Source organism: Crotalus tigris, unplaced genomic scaffold, assembly GCF_016545835.1.
Source record: "Crotalus tigris isolate CLP2741 ecotype Arizona unplaced genomic scaffold, ASM1654583v1 scf7180000024424.1579004, whole genome shotgun sequence".
NCBI lineage: Eukaryota > Metazoa > Chordata > Lepidosauria > Squamata > Viperidae > Crotalus > Crotalus tigris.
The window spans coordinates 50,926-75,393 of record NW_024100591.1 but is presented as its reverse complement, the minus strand read 5'-3'; the positions used below and the strand labels follow the sequence as shown (position 1 = coordinate 75,393).

The window sequence follows — 24,468 nt, the reverse complement described above, 5'->3', positions numbered from 1 at the left end:
GCCAACCAACTGCACAAGGAAGCCTACTGGTTTCCTGGGTAAATGGCCTTCATACTGTCAAGACTAACACTATAACTCCCATGAATTAGTCTATCTCTTTTCTGAAGCCAGCCAAGCTGATAGCAAGCACATTTCATAGTAGCAAATTCCAAAGCTGTATTACACACTGTGGGAAAAAAGATCCTTTCATCTGTCCTTATTCTTCCAGATTTTAATTCCATTGGGCAACCTCTGTTTCTAGTACCTACAACAGTTCATGTAGTGACTGTTCGAATTTACAACAGCACTGAAAAAAGTAACTTATGACCATTTTTCACACTGACCATTGTAGCATCCCCATGGTCATGTTATTTACAATCAAAGACTTGACAACTGGTTCATATTTATGACAGCTGCAGGGTCCTGGAATCATGTGACTATCTTTTGTGACCTTCTGACAAGCAAAGTCAATGGGGAAGTCAGATTCACTTAGCAACCATGTTATTAATTTAACAACTGCAGTGATTCACTTAACAAACGTGGCAGGAAAAGTCGTAAAATGGGACAAAACTCACTTAACATATTTCTCATTTAGCTACATAAATTCTGGGTTCAATTGTGGTCGTAAGTCGAGGACTACCTGTATTTGGAAAAGGGGAAAATAGCTTCTCCTTATATACTTCAATCATATCCCTTCCCATTCACCCCCTTTCTAAACTAAAAAGTCTCAAATATTACAATTTTCCTCAAAAAGAAGGGGCGTTGTCTTACCTGAACGCTTTTTCTCAGCATAATGATGTAGCATCCACCGGTGGGTAATCTCAGCCTTCCTGCTCAGTTGAGACTAAGACAGAACTTTAACCACGCCTCCTGGGCAGTGCCTTTCCCAGTTTTTGACGAGGCAAAGTATCCATGACTATGTCTGACGCAACAGCTCCTCCTGTAACACCTCTGCCTAGACTGCCACTAAGGGAGGATGTGGATGCTACATCATCATGCTGAGAAAAGGTGTTCAGATAAGACAATGCCCCTTCTCCAGCATGATGAATGTAGCATCCACCGGTGGGACATACCAAAGCCACCCATGTCCCTACCGGGAGGGAAAGTCTAGGCATGCGGTCCATGTGAAGAAACTACCTGCTGCAGGACCCTTCTGCCAAATGAGGCATCCGACGCAGCAAACGTGTCAAGTTTATAATGCCTTATAAATGAAGAGGGGGAAGACCATGTGGCTGCCCTACAGATCTCCTCAACAGACGCCTGGGTAGACCAGGCTGCTGATGTGGCCGCACTACGTGTCGAATGAGCAGTAATGTTGGTAGGCACCGGGAGAGACTGAGCCTTACAGGCATGAGCGATACATGCCCTGATCCATCTTCCAATGGTTGAAGATGATACCTTCTGTCCCATGGAAGAAGGTTGGAAGGACACGAACAGGGCCTCCGTCATGCAAAAGGTTGAAGTTCGCTTTATATAATAGCGCAAGGCCCTGTGCACGTCTAATGTATGCCACAGCCTCTTCAGACGATGTGACGGTTTGGGACAAAAGTCCGGAAGAACCAAATCTTGGGACCTATGGAACCAGGTATTGACTTTCAGAATGAAAGAAGGGTCCAATCTAAGGACCACTCTGCCATCCAAAAACATACACAGGTCACTTCTGACCGAGAGCGCGGCCAGCTCCGAAATACGTCTTGCCGATGTGATGGCTACCAAAAAGGCAACCTTCAGAGAAAGAAAGTGAAGTGAGCAAGACCTGATGGGTTCAAACAGTGACCCTGTGAGGGCTTGCAACACCTTTGGTAAGTCCCATGAAGGATAACGATGCACCGCAGGTGGTCTAGTGTTAACCGCCCCCTTAAGGAAAGCAGTAACTGCCGGGTGCTGTGATAACTGGACTTGATTGTCATATGTGAGTACAGTAGATAAGGCTGCAACCTGCCTGCGAATGGTATTATGAGACAGACCCTTGTTCAGGCCCTCCAAAAGGTATTCTAATATGACAAGGATGGTGACCGCCAACGGATCAATGTTCTGTGTGGTACACCACGTACAGAAATGCTTCCACGTGGCATCATAGGTCTTCTAGAGGCTTGAATTATGGAGATCAGATGAATAGGCCTGCCTAGTTAGACTCTCCCACTCAAGTGCCAAGCGGCTAATTGAAGCCACTGGGTTCTGGGTGCTGAAGTCTCCCCTGACTGAGAGAGATGCAGTCTGGTGGAATCTTCCACGGGGGGGGATAGCGACAGATCCACGAGGTCGGCAAACCACGGTCGCCTTGGCCAGTATGGGACAACTAAGATTACCTCCGCCCTCTCTAGAAGCAGCTTTCGGATGATCGCTGGAATCAGGGGAAGGGGGGGATGCGTAAAGTAGTCCCCTGGGCCATCTGCTGCTGAGAGCATCCATTCCCTCCGCCCCCGGCGACGGGAACCTCGTGAAGTACCTGCGAAGTTGGGCATTTGTCGGTGAGGCGAACAGATCCACCAGAGGATGTCCAAATCTGGCCGAGATTTCCCTGAACAGGGCTGGGTCCAGACGCCACTCCGAGTGGTCGACCATGGCCCTGCTCAGTGAATCGGTTTGACGATTCGCCTCCCCGGATATGTGATCTGCGCTGATGGATTTCAGGTTGGACTTGGCCCACAAACCCAGGTCCAGAGCCTCCTGCATGAGACCACGATTGGGTCCCTCCCTGCCTGTTGACATGGGCCTTGGCCACTACATTGTCCGTCATTATCAGAATGTGTTGTCCCGTCACTATGGCAGAGAATTGATGAAGTGCCAGGTGCACTGCCCTGAGTTCTAGCCAATTTATGTTGTGTGCGAGGTCAGCTTGGGACCACTGTCCCTGAGCCATGTGCGTCTGTAGGTGTGCGCCCCAGCCGAACAGGCTGGCGTCCATAGTCAATATGAGCCTGGAAGGTTCCTTGAAGAGGGACCCCCTGTTCACAGCTAATGACGTCCACCATTGGAGTGACAATAGCGTGTGATGCGGGACCCTCACCTTCCGTGTGGAGGCACTCACGTTCCGCTTCTGATAGGGAAGGAGGAACCACTGGAGAAGTCTGGAGTGTAGTCTGGCCCACGGTACTATTCCCAGACATGAGACCATCTTCCCCAACAGCTGAGACAGCTGGACCAGTGGAACTATCTTTTCTCTCTGGATCTTGTGAACGAGGGACCTGATGCTGTCCTTGCGTTCCTGGGAGAGATAAACTTTGCAAAGGTTGGAATCTATTACTACTCCTAGATGTAGGATCCGAGTAGAGGGGGTCATGTCGCTCTTTTTGAAATTTACTGAAAAGCCATGCTGCTGAAGTGTATCGATAGTGATCTGTAGGTCCGATTGGACGGAACGGAATGAACTGGATTGGATAATTATATCGTCCAGGTAACATTGCACGTGCATCGGCATCAGTCTGAGGTGGGCTGCTAAGACTGCCAGTATCTTTGTGAACACCCGAGGGGCCGAGGAGAGGCCGAAGGGTAGAGCCCTGTATTGATAATGCCAGTGCGCATAGCAAAACCGGAGGAATCTGCGGTGTTGGGATGGGAACGTGGAGGTACGCTTCTGTCAGATCTATGGAGGAGAGAAAATCCCCCTTCCTGATGCTGGCCAGAATGGATCTGAGGGACTGCATCTTGAACCTCCTGTAGGTTAGGAAGTAATTTAGACCTTTCAAATCTAATATCGCCCTCCAACCCCCCGAGGCCTTGGGAACTACGAACAGGATGGAGTAAAATCCCCTTCCTCTCTGGTCCCGAGGTACTGGTTCTATGGCCTCTATTTCTAACAGATGGGATATGGCCTTGGATACCAATTCAGCCTTGTCTGCGTTTCTTGAAGTGGGGCACTGCATGAAGCGGTCTGGGGGGGGGATGGATATGAATTCTAGGGCTAGACCGTATCTTATGATCTCCCTTACCCATGCATCGTTGGTGGTGGCCTCTCAAATGTCGCTGAACAGTGCCAAGCGACCACCTATAGGAGGATCCGCCTTGGAGTCACTTGGACTTCCTGTAGGGGCGGCCCCCGACCCCGCGGAAGGGATGCTTGGATTGGAATTGACCCTTGGTTCTGAAATTTTGGCGGTCCTGTTGCCGATCCTGTCTGGGGGAGAAGGATCAGGAACCCCTGGTCTAATCCCAGGACTGCCCGGCTCGAAAGGGCTGCCTCCATTCCCAAGAACTTCTGGCACGAAAATTCCTGCTGGGGCCTCCTATCCACCTTTTTGGAGGGATGAGCCAAAATCTTTCGCTTGTCCTTCCCCTCTATAAGATACAGTTCCAGCACCGGACCAAATAGATGAGTACCACTGTATGCGGCAGTTGACAGGCGCCACCTTGATTTTAAATCAGCTTTTCACAGTTTAAGCCACAGCAGTCTGCGGGATGATACGGTGGCCACTATGGATCGAGCGGAATATCTGGTTGAGTGGAGGGATGCATCCGCCGTAGCCACTAACTTCCCCAAAGTCTGGTGTGCACGCACCTGGTCAGGAGGAAGCAGGGCCTCTAGCTCACGAAGCCACATAATAGATGTCCTCGTGAAAAAGGACGAAGACGTTGCCGCCCTGATCGCCCATGCCGAAGCCTGGTGAGCTCTGCGGAGAGAAAACTCAAACCTTTTGTCCTCTGCCTTTAGAGCTTCCGCCATATCTCCAGGAATTGTGGATGTGGAGAACAGTGAAGTTAAAGGAGTGTCCACTGTAGGTACCTCTAGGAGGGAAGCAAATGAAGATGAAATGTTAAAAAGTTTCTTTTCTGTGCTATTGGTGGAGGCAGAGTGGCCAGTGAAGACCATTGCTTCTCCACAGTAGTGCGGAAGACAGCAGGACAAGGAACCTGCTTTTCCTCCACTACTTGTTCCACAAACAATGGATTAGACTCCTGTGCAATGGAGGTAGATGGTTTAGGCTCCTGTTCTGTAACCAGCTTGGCTGCAGTGCAGGCCTTCATTAGTAACGACCTGAACAGGGAAGGATCAAATAGACTCGATGTCGGAGTCGGATCTGGAGCCACCTCCTCATCCTCTGACATAGGGATTTCTGTTGTCTCCAAGTCCACAGACTCCCTTTCATCTAACTAAGATGAAGTCTCAGAAATACCCGAGCCCGCTAACTGGACGTGTCCAGTTTGACCTGTGGCTAAGGGTGGAGGGGTTGGAACCTGTGAAGACCTCTGACCCATGGAAGAGGCCATAAATTGATTAAATGCCTGCTGCATGAATGCCTGAAACTGCTGTGACCATAGGTTTTGTTCTGCGGAACTAATACCAGCTGCAGTTGGAGAATACATGACTTCATGAGTTTGTGGAGTGATGGAAGCAGAAGAAACAGAGGGAGGAGGAGGAGAAGGTGGGGGAATAGGAAGAGGGGAACCAACCTGTTCAGTTCCCCCTTGAGGAGACCAAGCTCTGGGGGCTTGATAAGACGGCACTAATGGGGGCTCAAATGGTGAGCTATCCAGCAAAACAGGGGGAACCACTTCAGCTTCGCTAGACCTGAGCCTTTGAACTCTGGAGAATTCTTTCTCCAGTGCCTGATGTCTCGCCGAGGCCTCTCTCTCAGCAGCTTTGGAGGGTTCTTTGGTGGTTAAATGCTTAGTTTTGGCCTTTTTCTTTCCCCCTGCGTCCAATTCAGAAGATCTGCGTTTTGATTGTGCAGGGGGGACATCAGAACCCTGCGATGTCTGAGGAGTTTCACTATCTGCCATTGCGTGCTGGATATTCCAGATAGGACATGTCCAGGAATGGGGGGAAAAATCACACAGATCTTGTTGTCAGGGGGGGAAGCTTCCTGCGCCCTAAATAACCGCAATGGAAAACAGTCAGACAGTCCACTAGAACTGCCCATTTAGGCCCTGCTGGCACAGCGCCGCGAGCTAATAGGAACAGGTAGTTCAAATTCTCCCTCAATTAATGCAGAAAATCAGATTGTGTATGGGTGATCAAATAATGATCCTTCAATGAGGATCGCACCTCCTTCCTTTATATCCCTTCAGGATAAGAATATGCAAGGCAAGTAATATAAACCTCCCGCGAGAGCCTAACACAGAAGGCTACAGTTGGGAGAAACGGCCTGATAGCACACTTAAATTCAAGGTCCTTCAAAATGGCGGCCACACCCAGTACCGCCACCAAAATGGTGGCCACGAGTCTCCTTGCCACTGAAAATGGCGCTGCCCCAGAAAAAATTCCAAGAAGAAACAGTTCTGCTAAGGGAGCCACAAGGGAACTTAGAGCAATTTCGACCTCTCTTTCCCCCCTTATTTATAAGGCATAAACTTGCGGTTGTGCTGCGCAGCCCACGCTGCGATCCGATCGCTGCCTCAACCTCGTGGCCACGAGGTAGGAACGAGGTATTAAGGTCGTCCAGCCAAATAGCGCTTCGATGCCCCGACGATCCAGCCACGCTTACACGCTCAGGAAAACCTCCATTTTTGCATGAAACAGCTGATGGAAGCTGAATTCATCAGCTCCCCGGTGCGGCTTCGATCATTCCACGGAGGCCTGCAAGGCCCCTGGGAAACGACGACCCTAAGCTGCTCTGAAAAACTTTTTTTTAAGTTTAGACTAACAACAGCTGAATATAACTAGAAAACAAAGATTAAATTAAAGAATCCGGCTTCTCTAACTGTCCTAAATGCAACTATTTTAATTATCCTAACTGAGGAGCTACAAATTTTGCGTCCTACTGAGCTGAGACTAAGACAAAAACTGGGAAAGGCACCGCCCAGGAAGCGTGGTTAAAGTTCTGTCTTAGTCTCAACTGAGCAGGAAGGCTGAGATTACCCACCGGTGGATGCTACATTCATCATGTTGGAGAAGCTTCTCCAGGCCCTTGATCATTTTAGTTGCCCTCCTCTGAACCTTCTTTAGCTCCACTATATTCTTTTTTGATGTGCTATGGCCAGAATTGCACAAAATGTTCTAGATGCTGTTGCAGCATTGATTTATATAACGGCATCATGATACTGGCAATTCTATTTTCAATAATTCATATTATCCCCAACATGCTGCTGGCCTTTTTGACAGTGAATTCATACTACGTCAATGACTTCATTGAACTGTTTATTGTTACTCCTCACTATTCTTTCCTATTGCTAGCGCTGATCTCATTAGTCGGTATATGTAGTCAGGATTTTGGGGACCATAAGCTCACATTGAAAGAACATAACCCCTTTATTGTTTTTGCCATTTTGAACAATTCAGTGTCATCAGCAAATTTAGCTATTCTACTAGTTATGACTGATGCCAGATATTTTATAAATATGTTAAAAAGTACTCATCCTAGAATGGAACCAAGGGAGACCCGATTAGTTACATTCCTCCAATCTATTCTTGCTTTCTGTTTTTTAACCAGTTTATTTTATTTATTTATGACAAGAGGTTCTGCTTTTTTAATTGTACAACAATTCAGTTTATTGAGAAGTCTTTGATGGGGGGGGGACTTTATCAAGGACTTTTTCAAAATCTAAATAAATGAAGTTGCCAGAAGTTTAGTAACACTTGCAAAAATCTTCTGATAAATTAATTAAGACAGGGCCTTCCCTTAGTGTAGCCATGTTAGGTATTTTTGAGCAAGGCCTGTGTCTCCAAATCTGGTAATGTTGTCTTTTGTAGCGCTTTCTATTATCTTCCTCAGAACAGATGTTAACCTGTCAGGCCTATAATTTCCTGGATCTCCCTCTGAGCCATAGAGTTACATTGGCTACCTTCCAGTCCTCAACCTGAGGCAAATAGCAGAGAGAGGTTGCATATTTTAGTTAAAAGGTCCACAATCTCAGCTTTAAGCTCCTTAATAACCCTGGGTAGATGCCACTGAGGCTTGGTGATTTGTTCAGGATCAATTTGTCAGTAAGGCCTAGCATTTCTTCTCCACATTTTATAGCTCAATTCATCCGATTCCCTTCCTGAGAACAGGAGCTCAAGCTCACAGAGCTCTCCAATTTTTCTCTTATGAAGATGAAAACAAAGAATTCATTCAGCTCCTCTGTAATTTCAGTTTTTCCTCTTAGTGCACTTTTGACTCCACCCAAGGAACCAACAGCCTCCCTGAGTGGCTTCCTGCTCTAATGTATCTGACAAATAATTTATTATCTATCTTCACAGTTTTGGCCATATACTGCTTAGATTTTCTTTTTGCCTCCCTCACTGTCTCTTCGAATTTCTTTTTCCAGTTATTTGTTTTCTTCATTAGATGTCAGCCCTTCGAGGTAGATCAGACCAACAAACCCAAGTTACGAATACGAATACAATTTTTATTATAGGGTTACAGTAATATAAACTTGCAACTCTGTGCCTCCTCCTCTCTGTCTTACTTTTAAGAATACCAGGAACAGTCAAATCTGAGGTATTTTCTCAAATTACATTGGTGCTTTGGACTCAAATTTCTTTTATTTGACTTTTAACTTTCATCACAATCTGAGCCTGGATTGTGGCGCTTCCTAATGTTCCTCAAGGTTATTTTTACAGCCCATTACGTTAGGTCAGGCAGTCTTACACTTCGTAAATCTTATTTGTTTGGTCCTAACAGCTCCTTTCACAGCATTAATCATCCATGCATCCTCTTTTCTTAGACTTTGGGGCCATGTTCTTAATTTTAGGAATACACTGTGCCTGAACTTCTTATTGCAATGGTTTTAAATAAGAGCCAAGCTTTGTGAAGGGACCTTGCCTTTCCTTTCCACCTTCTCTTGAGAAGTCCCCTTTTTTGAAATCAAACATGACTGTGTGGGGCTTACTATGTAGGTTATAATTTCTCTGCTTTAATGCACAAATCTTCTTAGTGTCTGGTGGAAGCAGCATAAACCTGGCAGAGATTAAATGACATATGGCAAGTTTATGAATAAACAATGCATTTCACTTCAGCATCTTTTTCATCAGCTGGGCTACTGCTGTGGAGTTCCGCCAGAGAAAAAGACTATTTGATTGGAAATATATCTTGATTGTTCACAGGATACAGCAGCCTCATCTGACAATCTTGGAGAAGGCAGGAGAGAGGTTACATGATTGATGTCCAATCATACTTCAAATCCCATGATCCCTTTTACAGCACCACCCATAAAAGGAGAGGTTTTAGGCTTCCTTTTCTTATTTATTCCTGTCTCCTTGATTGAAGATGGTAACATACCTAGAATCTATGCACTGCTGTCAAAGGCAGGAAGATACCAGGCTAACAAAATCTGGAGAGTTATGAGCACATCAATCCTTTTTGTGCAACAATAGGTCAAGTGGTTCCATTTCAGCAATGAAAAACTTTAAAAGGCAAGTGTGATCTAGGGAAACTAGTTATTTAAGGTCCAGATCAATGCATCATTGCTTATGGCATGTGAGCTGTTACCTAGCAGAATATCTGAACTCATTCTATCAAGCAGTATAAATTCTTTCAGTATGGCACTATTTCAAAACACATAAGAACAAATCCAATTTAATTCCTGTTCCATACAAAAATATAAAGGAGACTATCTTGTCAAGTCAATCATTTCTGACTTAATGTATTCCACAATACAATGTATTCCAATGTAATCCCTCTGTTCATGCGATTTCAACAGAAAAAGTGATTCAAAGTCTTTAAAATTTATCATCTATACCTCTCCTCCAAAATGGAACAATCCCTTCAGGAATACAGAATCAATGTATATTTACTGATTGAGTAGAGTGATAAACAGGAGCATAATCATTATCATTAGACTCTAACTACCTTAAACTATTCAAATACCTTTAAATACATATAGCAGCATTGATGTAGGCAAAATGTTTATTTTTTTCACCAGGGCTTTCTAAATGGAACATAATTCCCACCTGAGAAATCTCCATTTTATAGGCACAGAGAAGCACTGTGGGTTTTCAGAACTGAATTCCAATTTACATCAAAGAACCAATGTTACATCCAGAGAAATGTTTGTTTGTTTGTAATATTTATATAGCTACCCATCTTTCAAACCAACTCTGGGCAGCTCCCAATCAAAAATTAAAAGGCATATAAAATCATTTTAAAACTGTAAAACTCAATTGATACATTAAAACATTAAAAACAACAAAAACCTGGCACCAATCCATTGTAATGTATGATTATCTAGTCTTCTCCCAATGCTTGGGGGGAAACAAGGTCTTCAAAGCCTTAGGGAAGGATAAAAGAGTGGAGGCGTACCAAATAACTGGGGGCAGAGTGTTCCACAGGGCAGAGGTTGCCACGGAAAAGGCATACTTCCTACCTCCTATCAGATGACAATATTTAGGAGAAGAGACTAGGAACATGCCCACCATATCTGAACTGGTATCCTTAGGGAAGGACAATCAGCAAATAACCTGACCCTATGACATAAATAAATAAATGTGGGGCTTTTAAAGGAGATGATCAGCACCTTGAATTGCACTCAGAAAGAAACTGGAAGCCAGCGCCTCTGTACATCAGAGGTGTTATATAGGGGCAAACCTAGGAGGGCCCTTTACTTTGCATCCTGCTGTTTTCTGGACCAGTTGAAGTTTCCAGATGATCTTTAAGGGTAGCTCCATGTAAAGTATATTGCAGTAATCAAGACAGGAAGTGACCAAGACATGAGTGACCGTGAGCAAGGCCAAGGCCAATTGTTGCCTTATTCACTGTTGTTTCAAGCCTAATTAGTACGGAAACCTTTATGTTCAAACTCTACCAATATTTTTTTCTTGACCAAAAATTAAAGGCAGCACACTACTGCTAAAACTCTGCAATGTAGCTTGCTCCAGTTTTCTCAATAGCACCATTATTAACAGAGAAATTGCGTCCAAATGAAAAATCAATAACTGTGTCTATGAAGAAGTTTTTAGAAAAACAAATGCCATTAGCATGATGTTAGCATAATGGAACCATAATTTTCAAAGGCAACCCAGCACAGCCTAGCTCATAAGTCAACTCAAAGATATATAGATGTGAAAAGTGATTCCAAGTAGAAGATGCTTCTGTATTTCTAAGATATAAACAACATTTCAATGCTATTTTTATTTTTCCACTGCCAAGCTATACACAAACTACAATGTAAAGCTAGTAAATTAGACTCAAAGGGAAAAATACTGCATTTGTTACAAGTCAAAATGCTTATAAATTGCATCACACTGCTCGCTTTTATAGATAGCAAGAACTACCTAGGCCATTTGTAAAGCAACTTCAGCATGATAGTCTGGTATCTGGAGAAAATGAAATCACACAATAAAATTACTCCGCATCTCTATGCTTGACAAATAACTACTAAATCCTCATCTTTTACTCAAGGATATAATCAGAAAAATCATATTGCTGCACTCCAATCCTTTAATTGTTCATGTTACTAGGTACCTAAATCAAGAGTAAAATTTAAGCATGTCAGCAGCCTCAAATGCACGTGCGTGCACATACACACACACATAAAACAGCATTACCCTATCAATGCTATAGATACATGGGGAGAAGTTTTGTATTTGATTATATGATTGTATGAGAAAAGAATAATATGAGGGAGAAGAAATCTAATACATTCACAGGCAAATGATTATACTTTCAATTATCCCCCTACCACTTATAAAAAATTTAATCCTTGGGCAAAGAAAATTAAACACCAAGCAAAAGCATATCTGCACAGCCACAACAGTTAACTGCTTTGTGCTCAGATTGGCCCATGAGTGTAAGGAAGTAATCATAACAGTTCACACTGCTATCTGTGAGTCTCTTATGTCCTCATAGTTCATTTTAAACAGAAAAGAAAAAAAATGAAATATGATAGACCTCCTGCACTTTCTCACATATAAAAGCATATGCAAATCTTCCAAAGAAAAGCCATACATCTTAGATTAATTTGCCATCCCTAAAAAGAAGGACATACTTACTCTAGTTTTTAGGGAGGGGTTCTCAGTAGGTGGCAGCACTTGAGGGACCTTCTCTCGGCTTAGAAGGTCTGTAGACTCAAGTCTTGTCAATACTTGAATTCCAGTATCAGCCAAAAAGACATCCTGGAAGAAGATAAAGGCAAACAACCTACATACAAGAGGTATGAAGAAAATACCTCAATTGGCAAGAAAAAAAAATGCTTTCATATAATCACCAGAAGTCCAGCTCAACTCAAAAGCATCTTTACCTTAAAATCAAAAGACTTAAGTCACCTCACTTTTCTGTAGGTGAAGGTAAAAGTGTCTCTGTCCAGTCATGTCTGACCCTAAGCCACATTGCTCGTCTGCATTTCTTGGCCGAGGGAGTCAGTGTTGTCCAAAGACCAGCATGGTTATATACCAAAGGTGCATGGAACACTGTTACCTTCCCACCAAAGTGGTACCTATTAATCTACTTGCATTTGCATGCTTTCGAACTGCTAGATGGGCGGGCATCTTTCTCTAACTGTAGCCAAATGCCATAATTGATGGAAGGAAAGTCATTTATCCAAGTAACAAGTTTCTGAGCTACCAAGGAATGTATCTCTGTAAATCCACTTGAGACTAGCAATATGCCGTTACAAACAGCTTTACTACAATAAATTGCAAAACATTTAAAAATACAGAGGTTTATTTTAATGTTCCATTTCCTCCAAGATTCAAGAAAACTAATACATGAAATAATTTACAAATAAATAAGAAAGCAAAGTACATCACAGATATGGTTGTTAAAATACTGCTTGTAGCATTATGAACTTTGGAAACTTATGTTTTCTCTAGTTTTCTTGGGAAAATTTCAGCCTTCTGCACATGAACAACAGCCCCCCCCCACGCACACACATTTTCTGTCTCTGGCATAACATATTAAAGATTGAATGGGATTCTAAATGTATCAAAACAGCAAATTCATGCCAGATGTTATCAGCCAAAATGAATTTATCCAAAACTAGCAAGACCTTGGTAAAGATGTGATTTAAATAAGAAGATATCATAAAGTGAATTTAGTGACTCTTGAGTCACTTTCAGGAAGAAAGTTCTTATGCATTTAGCTATTGCATACAGGTAGTCCTCAACTTACGACCACTATTAAACTCAAAATTTGCATTGCTAAGCAAGGCAGTTGTTAAATGTATTTTCCTCTATTTTAGGGGTTTTTGGTTGTTAACCAAATCATTGCAGTTGTTATATGAATCAAGCAGTCATTAAGTGAATTTGGCTTTCCCAATTGACCTTCCGTGTGAGGAGTCAGCTGGGAAGGTTACAAATAGTGATCACATGACCCTGGGACAGTGCAACCATGAAAAATACATGCCATTTTGCCAAGTGCCCAAATTTTGATCACATGACTGTGGGGATGCTGCGATTGCCCTGCATTTAAAAAACAGTCATAAATCACTTTTTCAGCATCACCGTAACTTTGAACAGTCACTAAATGAATGGTTGAAAGTTCAAGACTACCTACTTGCAGCCCTATCAATACATATTTTGAAGGATTATTGCTGTATGCTATAAAAATACATTCATAAAAGAACATTATTCAAAAATCTAAAATATAAATGTATTTCAATCCATTCCAACTCTATACTTCTTAGTGTTGTATCTACCAGCTGCCTTTGTTGATTCACTGATAAAAATGATTGTGTACCTTCCATCTGTTATATGCTTCATATAATTCATCCGTTTCTTAACAGCTTTGTCTCAAAACCTATGCAATAAAAATGAGACTGCACATTTTGTATGTGAAGCAGGAGGAGGTCCTGGATAATTGAAAGGGGCAAAGGAGAATGATATTCAATATGATTTAATATCATATATGATTCATTTATTCATCACCTATTACTTCACCATCACAGGTGATATATTCACAATTAACAATCAAAAAATAAAAGCCAAATCTTCATGCCATCCACCATGTATTAAATACAGCGGGGGGGGGGGGAGAGGATATTTGTAACTCCCTACTAGGCACTGCCCATAGGGAATGATGCCGAGAACTATATATTAACAGTATCTGAAGGGCCCTAAGCCTCCAGACTTCGCAATCTCAGCAGTCCACAAGTACCACATATAAATCGGAAAAGTTCGCAGTTCATCTACCTGCTTATGAAGATTGTCCAAAAGCCAAATGAAGCAATCAATGCACCTGAGGTCGAAAACGATAATTACCTTTGAATGCAGTAAGTCAACAGTCAATTGCAGAGAAAAAGGAGGCAGCAGGGAACGAAACAGGAATACATTTATGGGATATTAGTGTCAACCTTGGAGGAAGAAGTAATGTCGCCATTTGTCATAAACTAGAGGTAAAGCTTAAAATGACTCAGTACAGTATCCGCAGCTTGCATTTAACAGAGCTGTGGAATTTTTGCTTAGATAAATTGGAAATAAATCCACAATAGAAGTGATGTTTGAAATTCTAACTAGATGCTGTAGTCCCAAGTGCAACATGCATATATTTGATATACAATAACCTGCAAGGACAGCAGTACCACGCTGCAATACCTCCAGAGAGGCATTCAAGTAGTAAATCAGGAAAATGAAAATTAGAAAGCAGCAGTTTTTGAAATATAAATTTGACCTGTAGGACCTCCTAGCATGGGTTGCTATCTCTTTTTTCCCCCACTATCAGCTACTGTGGACTAATTATAAGCAGGGATTCCAGCTATTCAATGAAGTACACCTTTAAATGACCAGGTAATCACTCACCATATCATTATGCTTTAATAAGATCCTAAGAATATAGGATGAGACAGGAAGCCAATGAGTTCACTAATGCTGCTCCTTTCTTTGCAGCAGAGCCCATCAAGTTAGGGCTCTGCAGCACTTCAGACCAAAAAGGCGATCTGATCAGCTACTAACAACTTTCTAAAAGCATCTGTATCTTTTTCCAGGAGCAGACAATGTCAAAAGATATATTAGGTTTACTGGGTTAAAAACAAGTGCTACATCTGGAAGTACCATTTTGCCTTCAAATCTGAAGTGCTACACACCCCAATATTCATACAGTTAAAAGATGTTACACATTCATACAGTCAGTAAATGTGTATCAGAAACTACAATAACAATAAACTACAGCAGGCGTGTCCAACCCACGGCCCACAGGCCGCATGTGGCCCTAGACAGCTAGTAATATGGCTCCACAAGATAATAAAAAAGTACTAAAAATAAAGGAGGTTGTATACATTAACTATATGTTATATGTGGCCCAAGACAATTCTTCTTCACTCAATGAGGCCCAGGCAAGCCAAAAAGCTGGACAACCATGAGCTACAGCTATCATTTCTTCACATCAAAAGAAAACAGTTGCAAGACTTGTGTGAGTTTTGTTCCCAAATCTCTAGATCCCACCTAAAGAGGAAAAAACATCACACATCTCTGCAAGAGAAGCATTAGGAGGATACTGGAGAGAATACTAAATGAAAACATATTAGAAGTATGCTAGCATGACCAAATAAAACATGAATTGGCGAGGAAGCTATGTACAGTCAGCAGCCATGAGAATACAAACCAGTGTGAGAACTATTTCCTGTATATTGCCTTGGGTCTTACAGGGTCATAACTGTGGAAAATGCATGAATTAATACATATAAGCTCAGAGCAGGACATTCTGCTGCTTTGCAAAAGCAGGACTTGAACTTCTCCAGGTGTTCCTGTGCCAAAAAGGGCTGCTTTTCATCTTCTTCCTGGGCTTCCCATAAGGACAAAGAGATCAGTATTTAATCCAAAACATTTTCTTGCCTCAGTTAGTGGAGTAGTTTCCCAGTTTTTAAAAGGCGCATTTGAAAATTTTAATCAGAGTCAGTTGAAACTGCCACAACATATGGAGCTTTTCTATGGAAATTTTTCTACTATATGAAAATTGTATTATCAATTCCCCAAAGCTACTTTTCATAGAAATTCTAACTACATTTTCTAGTGCCAATTTCTAGCGCAAGATTCTGTGATTCTTAAAAATAATTCTGCAGAAAACAAAAAAATACATTGTCTGAGAAACAAACATTCCGTTTTTACATGAAAGTATCCTGAAACTTAAAGAATTGGTATTTATATATCTGTTGCCATATACGAAACTTTGTTATGTGGATTCAGAAGTAGATTTCGACAGAATTGTAGTTACAAGTACAGATAGCATTAACAGATGCGATAAATGAGAACACACCTGATAGCTGGGAAGAAAAACCCCCTCAAAGTATTAACAGTATTAACTTATTTTTAAGAAACAAAATGCAAAGTAAGATTGTGTATAACTGTCACCTTTCTCAGTCTGTAACTATTAATTTATTTAAGAGTAGATTCTGGTAAAGTACCTCCATTTGGAAGTGATTTCATTCTATTGTGTACTAGATTTAAGCTGGACTCAATTCTGGACTCTCACCAATCTGGAATTAAAGGTGATCACACAGTGCCCCCCATTAAATTAACCAGAATCCAATATCCATCAAAACCTGCAGATGTATAGATAGAACTGCAATTCCCATATTCCCAAACAATATTCCCATGACAATTGGGAATTTTTGAAGACGCAGCCCCAAAACATTCAGAACAGGAAAGCCTAGCAGATTAAAGAGAAATCTAAAACAAATGGGCAGTTATGAGATGCTACATTCCCAAATAATCTGAATAAATACAGCTATAACCCAAACAGAAACAAGTGTTTGCACTACTTAATATGTGCCATGCTAAGGCTATGTAGTTAACTCCAATACATTTTAAAATACAGGTAGTCCTTATTTACTGACTATAATTGGGATCGGCAACTCTATCACCAAGCAATGCTGATGTAAAGTGAAGCATCATGTGACTGCAACCAATTTGTGACATCAGTTCTGCCTTGTTAAGAAAATCACGCATGGTCATTAAGCATGACATCAGGTGATCAAAACTTGCAACTTCCTGCTAGCTTCTCCACTGACTCTGCTTGTCAGAAGCCAGTGTGAAGGTGCTCACATGACCACAGGATGTTGTGACCATTGCAATTGTGAACTGGTTGCCAAGTGACTCAGGGGCATTGCAACAGCCGTGATAGGGCCAGTTGTAAATCTTTTCCAGCACTGTCATAACTTCGAATGAGCAGTCGGTAAGCAAGGATTACTTATAATATAACTTTAGTAAAGTTGTTCTACAGCAGGCATGTCAAACTGCCGGCCCACAGGTTGGATGCATCACGCCAAAACCACCCCATTGCCGGCAATGGGGAAAAAGTCACGATATGTCACGCAACATCACATGACATCACAAGTTTGTTCTATAGGATACTACAACTTGATCTTAGCCAAATGAAAAAGAAAAGCATTGTTTTTTAAACTCATCATAAAAAGATGTCCCTCAAATTCACCAAGAAAAGTTTTTCAGTGGCCTAAGACATTGTAGAAAAAGGGTTTTTTAAAAATCAACACAAAAATTTACATTTCAGCTATTTCAATTTACTTATGTGCCTTTAATCTGATTAAGAAATTCAAGTACCAAGTACAAGTTTGTATCCATAAAAACTTGGTCCTCAAATGGTAGATGGAATAAATAAATAAAACATCTATGTAAAGCTTCTCTCATTATTGTCAATATGTAAGAGTTAAAGGTACATTATTTAAAACACTGAAGCCCCATTTGGGGGGGCGAGGACTCTTTTGCCACAAGATTATAAATATAGCAAGTCACCTAAAATTATTGGGACTTTGTGTGAAAAAAAAGAATTTTACAAAAGTTTAGGTTTGCGTTCCAAAATATTCTGCTGATACATTTATTCTATTTACCCGTCTGTTTTTTGTAACTTGTGCCCTATAAAATGTGTTGCTTACACAATTTAAAGGACGTTTTCTTCATTATTTTAATGTATTGGTAAAGAGGGAATTGAACACTGTAATACATTTCAGATGGGGCACACAAAATCTCTGTGCCTGATTACTAACATCTCAATAGATGAGTTCAGGTAAAAAACTATAAAGAGCAAAAACAGTCTTTTCACTTTCAAATTTTAAATGGAAAGGTGAGAATTATTTGAAAGGTATGTTACAGACCAAATTAAGGACTTCATTTCTGATATGCTAAATATAATGCACGCATTTCAACCATAGCAATTTCTAACATTAGCCTTCTATTGCTTTTGTGGAAAGTCCTATGGTATGTACTCGTAGATGAGTAGGCATAAAAGTAGAAAGTGCTTTAACTGGAAAGTACTTTGGCTTGACTGGTTTGTAGTTCAGGCCATCCTAAATCAGAATGAACGAAACAGAGTCTACCCTACATCTTCCTTACCTTAACCAAATCATATTAGTTTTCATCAAAAATGCAACCATGACAAATCTAAACTTGCTACAAAATCATTTAGCAGAAGGAAACTGCTCTATAATTAGCTGGGGTTTTTTTCCTAAAAAAATGTAAATGTTTTTACCAAGCACCTTTGCATCAGGCAATTGGTATTATTTTAAAAGAAAGCATTTCCACAAATTGCATTGTCTCAAAATCATAAACTGCGGATAAGAATTACACATATTTTAATACTTAAAAGGAAATGCACATATTAACATGTACAGATTGCCAAGGCACTGTTTGATACTGCCCCCTTTTGCCAAGCGAAGCCAACAGCCAAGGCTTACATTCAAACTTTTCCTAGTTGTGCAAATCCACAAAAATGTATTGAACAAAATGTGCAGCCATGACAAAACTGCAGAAAAGGATAATAAATCCAGTTAAACCTGGATATGAAAGATTTTTATCCTTTTATTGTAGTTCCAGATGAAGTCCCTTCTCGCTGCCCACAGCAACCAAAGATCCCACTGTAATTTAGAACATTCTGCAAAGGTTTCATTATTGCATTTAGCCCACCCTTTCCACTGAAGTACCAAATAAGGAAGGCTATTTTTTCAAATACTTCACTGCAGTCTGGATGTGGCAATTGATGCATGTATGCCTGGAATGAAGTCCCACTGACTATAATGGCATTTACTTCTGCACTAGGTGGTACTTGCAGCTTGTCTCACTTGAATGTCTTGAACAGGATTAGAATTCACTCAAACCATTATTTCTTCCAAAGTCATATAAGTTCACTGTCACCACTCCATAAACAAATATATTTTCTCCACGTTCAAACAGTTACATCAGATGCAAGGAACCTGCGGCCAACCAGATAACACTGAATTTTAGTTCTCAGCGTTTGGTTGATATTGGCCAATGCGGCTGAAGCTAAAAGTCCACCACCCATACTTATTTTTAAAGAAAGCAATGAATGCCACATACAAACCTATGGAGAACAATCCCTTTAGCACCAGTTACGTGTCAAAGCACTTTTATCAGATTACAAGTCTGTAGCAGTCATTTATTAATTGCAAAGACTGAGCAAAAGTAAATTTATTGAATGCCCTGGTTAACATTCAACTGGTCAACATTATACCTCATATAGAACTGTCTGCAGGTATGTTATAAACATGAAGCCAAAAGTTGCCCTAAGACCCAAACAAGCCTCATTTCCTAGTAGAACGTTTGCAAGCTTGTTTCACCATAAAAATCAAATTCCAATGTTTCTCAATCTCAGCAACTCTAAGAAGTCTGGACTTCAACTCCCAGAATTATCCAGCCAGAAATATAATACTTCCAGTAAGGAGACTCAGAGGTTTTGGGAACCATACCATATTCCCAAAAGCAAAACTGTCTTCCTTCAAAGTCAAGAGCACAATTGAGGAAAATATATTTTCAGATATTGTCTAAAGTTGTAACTGAAGTACAAACGTAAAGATGCGCACACACTCCTGTTAAAAGATCCTATTGCATCTTTTAACAGGAGCATCCCAAATAATGTTTGCAGTGACTATGACACCACCATCAAAAAATAAATTTTATACTCACATCTTTGTATTATTTTCAGTAATAAGGATCGAGAGGTATGCAACTTTTTTTAAAAAAACACACGCACAAAAGACTAAACAAAACATTAAGAAAAAAGCTTTTCAATCAAGCTATACACTAGTCAACTATTCATCTTGCTTCATGAAATGTATAAACTTATGCTATGGTGATATATACAAGAAAACAAATAGCTGTTGCTTAAAAAATTAAATTAAAACAATCAAGCTTTCAGTGTTGTCAGAAGCTGCAGCCTTTATTCCATGTAAATACCTTGAGGCAGAGTAGCACTGGCACTGAGGTATTATGTTTGGGGCTAAGAGCTATCCCTTTAAAAAGCAGCATTCCTTAAAGCAACTTTTAACACAGAATGTCTATGTCAATAGGCATCACCTTCCAATCCAGAGTAACACTGGCACTGAGGTATTATGTTTGGGGCTAAGAGCTATCCCTTTAAAAAGCAGCATTCCTTAAAGCAACTCTTAACACAGAATGTCTATGTCAATAGGCATCACCTTCCAATCCATTCCTCAAGACAGTCAAAGCATCCTAGCAGGAATGTAAGATCAACCACAGCCTAAGATACCTGGGATACTCTAACACAGTCTCTGCTATTCTCTGTTTCATCAACATGCTGCAAGGCTGAACACACAACCTGCCCTGAACTAGTTTATTCTTTAGAGACTATTAATCATAAAACTCAATCTGAAAGGGAAGGGAAAAGTTATCATCAGAGGAGCCAGTAAGAAAAACAAATGATTCAAATTGATGCTGCATCTATTTTAAAACTCTGAGTAATTTGTTTGAGCATTAGCAGAATTCACTTCCAGTGTGTAACTGCAATACTTTTCCTTGGTTGCCTTATTGATCTGACATAAGCAGCAAGTTAACTCTTCCAGGAACAGTGTGGATGAAAAAAACCTCATCAAGTCTCCCCCCCCCCCCTTTATAGCCATCAGGAGCCTTTCTTTCCAAGATCTCTCTCCTGGTTCAATGGCCATGGTTTTAAAAAGAGATGGGGAAGGGCTCAGCCAGGTTAGCCCCTTGCTCAAACTTCAGAAGCCCTAGGGTGGGAAGGAGGGATTTTTTACTTTCCAATCAGAAACAGAAAAAGGAGGTTAATTTGGAACAGAGATTGTTTCGCCACTCCTGGTCAGAAAAAAAAAAAGTAAAATAAAATCAAGGGCTGGGACTGAAGGAGACAAAAGCAATGAAATGTTAAGAATTTTAAAAGCAGGATTCATATTACCTCAACTTCCCACTTTCTCTCCCACCATTCCAATCAACCAAGTCTGGGGGGGAAAAAAGCAATTTATTTTTCTGCAAGAATGGAAAGCCCTTAACTGTTTGCCCACCACCAGGCATGGTGTGCGACATACCAACAAACTGTTCAGGAATCAAGACCAACAGATTTCTTAGGTGAGGAGTTAGGGAAATAAAAGGCACTTAGAGCTGTGGAGGAGGACATTGTGTGTGTGTGTGTGTGTGTGTGTGTGGAGTGGGAGAGGAGTGTGGTGCATGTCTTAAATGTATTAGACTCCATTTGAGGTATTTTCTTATCCCTCTCCCCTCTCCAATTCCCCTTCCTCTTATTTCCAACAATGCACGAAACCAGAGAACCATGCAAGCTTCTCTGCTTCCCTCTGCTTTTGATCTTCATCAGGACGTGAGCAGAAAGTTAATGGGCCAGCCCTACCACAAAGGCAAATTACCATCCGAACACAACACAACGAAACAAAACAAAAAAAGCAAAGAAATTGTTATCTCCTGCTTCAGAGCCGACTTTTCTCCCTCAAAGGTATTCCTCTCCGCTCAGCATCCCCCCCCCCGCAAGCTTTCTTACTGCTTGCAGCCCCCATTCACAGACAGAGAAGGAATGTGATTTAAATGGAATTAGGCAGCGCTAACCAAGCGGCCGATGATTTCGGAGCCTTAACCGCTGCAGGATCACCACCACTACCTTTTGCTAAACCCGAAGGGGAATTTGCCACGGGGCCCCGTTGCTCAGATGCGTTGCACCCCCGGATCACAACACATCCCAGAAACCGTTCAGCAGAAAGAAAAATGAAAGAAAAAAACCCTCCCTCCATCCATCCCTTCCGCCTCCGAAGCCTTTGTTCCCAGCGATCCGAACGGAGGCAACATCCAGCAGAAAGAACAAAAACGGCAGCCACCTTTTTCAAAGCCCAACTCGCGCTTCAGACAAAAATGCTTCTTCGCGCCTCCATCCTTTTCAGCGACAGACTACGCCTCCCTTCCTCCTCCTCCCCCCAAACTCAAGTTTCTAAACTTTACAACTTCCTCCTCCACTTTTGGGGGAGTGAGGGGGGGGGAGAGAAGACGAAGAAAAGCGAGAGCTTCCCCCACCCCCTTCCAGCCAAGAGGGGATGGCATGCAACTCACCCTTTGTGATGTCTCCCGGGCGACGGTGCAACTGTTCACCCGCACATCTTTGCACGGAAGCCTCCTCTCGCCAGAGCTGAGAAGAAAAAGGAGCGAAGAAAAAGCAAGAAAGTCCCGGCAAAGCGGCGGCGGCGGCGGCGGCGACCGTGTGCTCCTAAAAGCCACCTTGACGTTCCTCCGAAGCAAAAAACCCGGAGCGAGCGGGCAATAATCCCACCGCCAACTGCAGACACCCGGGAGTCGCCGTCCTCCAGTCCTCCTCCTCCTTTCGCTCCCTCGCTCGCTCCCTCCTTTCCAGCCAGGAGCCGTCCACTCTCCTATCAGAATCGCTTCAACCTTCTCCATCAGGAGGGGAGGAGACGGAGAAGGAAGGAGGGAGCAAGGCAGGCAGCCAGCGAAGGGGCTGCCTGCCCCAACGCGGGCTGATGACAACTCCCCTCTTTAGAGTTAACGCGGCACTTAGTCGCACGCTGCTCCCTTCCAGCTAAGCCGAATCGGGACGCCTGCGAAATGTTGCAGTTTCCAGTGCTGGCCTTAGAGGCAACCAACAAACTCTCCGTTTGGAGACCTACACACATCTATATATAAATATAAACTCTTGAGCTTACCTCTCACAGCTTTATTCCCACAGAGATTCTACTGTCGTTCGCTCGATTTGCCTTTTCCCGCTTCTGCGCCCTGGAAAGATCACTTCGCCTGTGGAATTAATGCTGTAAGCTTCCCTCCCCCCCCCCAAGTCGGATCGGTGCGGGCTGATTTATCGAGGGGCGCGCGCCCGAGGGCAGAAACGCGCGAGGAAAGCGAGGGAGAAGCCGCTGGGGTGCTTCACATTCCACTCCTCGAGCGGGCGTGTGCAACGTGGATGGCGAAGGGCAAAGCTTTAAATGCGCTGAACTGCCGAAGCAAAGCGGCGTTTAAACCGTTTGTGGCTGATTACATCTACCTGTCCCGTCAGGTCCGGCAGAGGGACACACTGCGGGCCCCATCTGCGAAAGATTTCCATCTGGCGGGAGATCCAAGGCGGGCTTTTTCTGCTCCCCCCCCCCGCATCTGAAACAGCGTCTTTCCCGAGGGGAGGTTTAGCCCTAAACTTTTTTTTTTTTTTTTTAGGAGAAAAAAGCCCTCAAAACATGCTTCCCCCCCCCCCAGCAAGCCCGGGGAACCCCTCGTAACGAGCCGGCATGTAGGTTATTATTATTATTAAATGTAATATTTCTCCCTTCGCGGTCTTGCTTTACTCCGTTGTTTTATTTATTTATTTAAAAAAAATAGTTTTACAGAACGTTTTTAATTAATGGGTTTTATATTACGCCTCACGGAGTCGCTCCGTGTGAGGTGGGCGGCCATATAAATTTGACAAATAAATAAATGCCTAAAAACCGAAGTCCTCAATTTCCAGGGAGTGTAAATGTGAGCCTTGCCAAAGGAAGATGGTGGTGGTAGTGGGGGGAAGTAAGCGGGGCTCTTCTGGTGCCCTAAGAGGCACTTGCAGAAAAAGTTTAGACAAACTCCCTTTCGTGGCTTCTTTGGTGCACGCGCAGGTGGGCACCGTTGCAATCCGTTCGCAACGGGCAAAAGCCGAAGATTTCAGGCTGCAGGAGAAAGCTGACCCGTAGAGGGCAGTAAGGGACCGAGAGACGTCCGCTCTCGGGTCAGGTTTGGAAATGGGATGGAAAGAGGAGAAAGGCCACTTTAAAGAAACTTAAGAGGAAATGCTGGTCAAGAAGTACGGTACAAATCAAAGGGCTTGATATTGAAAGACATATTTGACTGGCCTTCAAATGGCATTTTGTGGTGGAAGCTAGGAGGAGGAAGGAGGATTAGATGCGTTTGCTCCCTTGAGTTATTCATAATAATGAAAGCGGGATAAAAATAAACAAATTTTTTTTACTCTTGGCATTGCACCAGGAGGCATTTGACAAGTAGCAAATGGACTATCTGACCCCTAGAACTACTATAGCATTCCATACTGACAAACATCCTAACCGCATCCATTCACACGCAAATCCAATTGTGTTGAGGGTAGCAGTTCTGGACAATCCCTACCTCATTTTAACTTGGACATAAATTTTCCTAATTTCAGATTGCCTTACTAAATCAGGAATGAAATTGTAATTGAGAGAGATTATTTCCTGCAGATTTGCGGGCCGAGGGTTGGCCATCAGTGTAAAAACACGAAGGAAATGAAAAAAATGTATTTTGCTCCATGAAGCAAACACATTGTGCTTTCAGATTTTGATATGATTTGCAGTGGGTCGTGATCCAGCTAAAGCGAAACCAGACAATTATGATTGATCTAGGGAACCACTGAGGCAAATCCAAAGGCATTTTAAAGGGGAAATAAGGTTCACAGATGCTACATTTCA

General features: G+C 42.3%; 1 protein-coding gene across 14 annotated transcripts in view; it reads right to left on the bottom strand.

Moving 5' to 3' along the window:
* SEMA5B (semaphorin 5B) overlaps positions 1 to 23,159 on the bottom strand; it is a 543,893-nt gene extending 520,734 nt beyond the window's left edge. For 5 of the 14 annotated variants that reach the window (XM_039330065.1, XM_039330083.1, XM_039330082.1 and 2 more), the window contains exons 1-2: positions 22,103 to 23,159; positions 11,828 to 11,950 (exon numbers count right to left, since the gene is read on the bottom strand). The gene's annotated coding sequence lies outside the window, so the exon portion shown is untranslated. Of the gene's footprint in view, positions 1 to 11,827; positions 11,951 to 21,873; positions 22,044 to 22,102 lie in introns of those variants that run through there. The other 9 variants (XM_039330066.1, XM_039330071.1, XM_039330077.1 and 6 more) reach the window with 4 other exon arrangements.
* Positions 23,160 to 24,468: the final 1,309 nt, after the last annotated feature.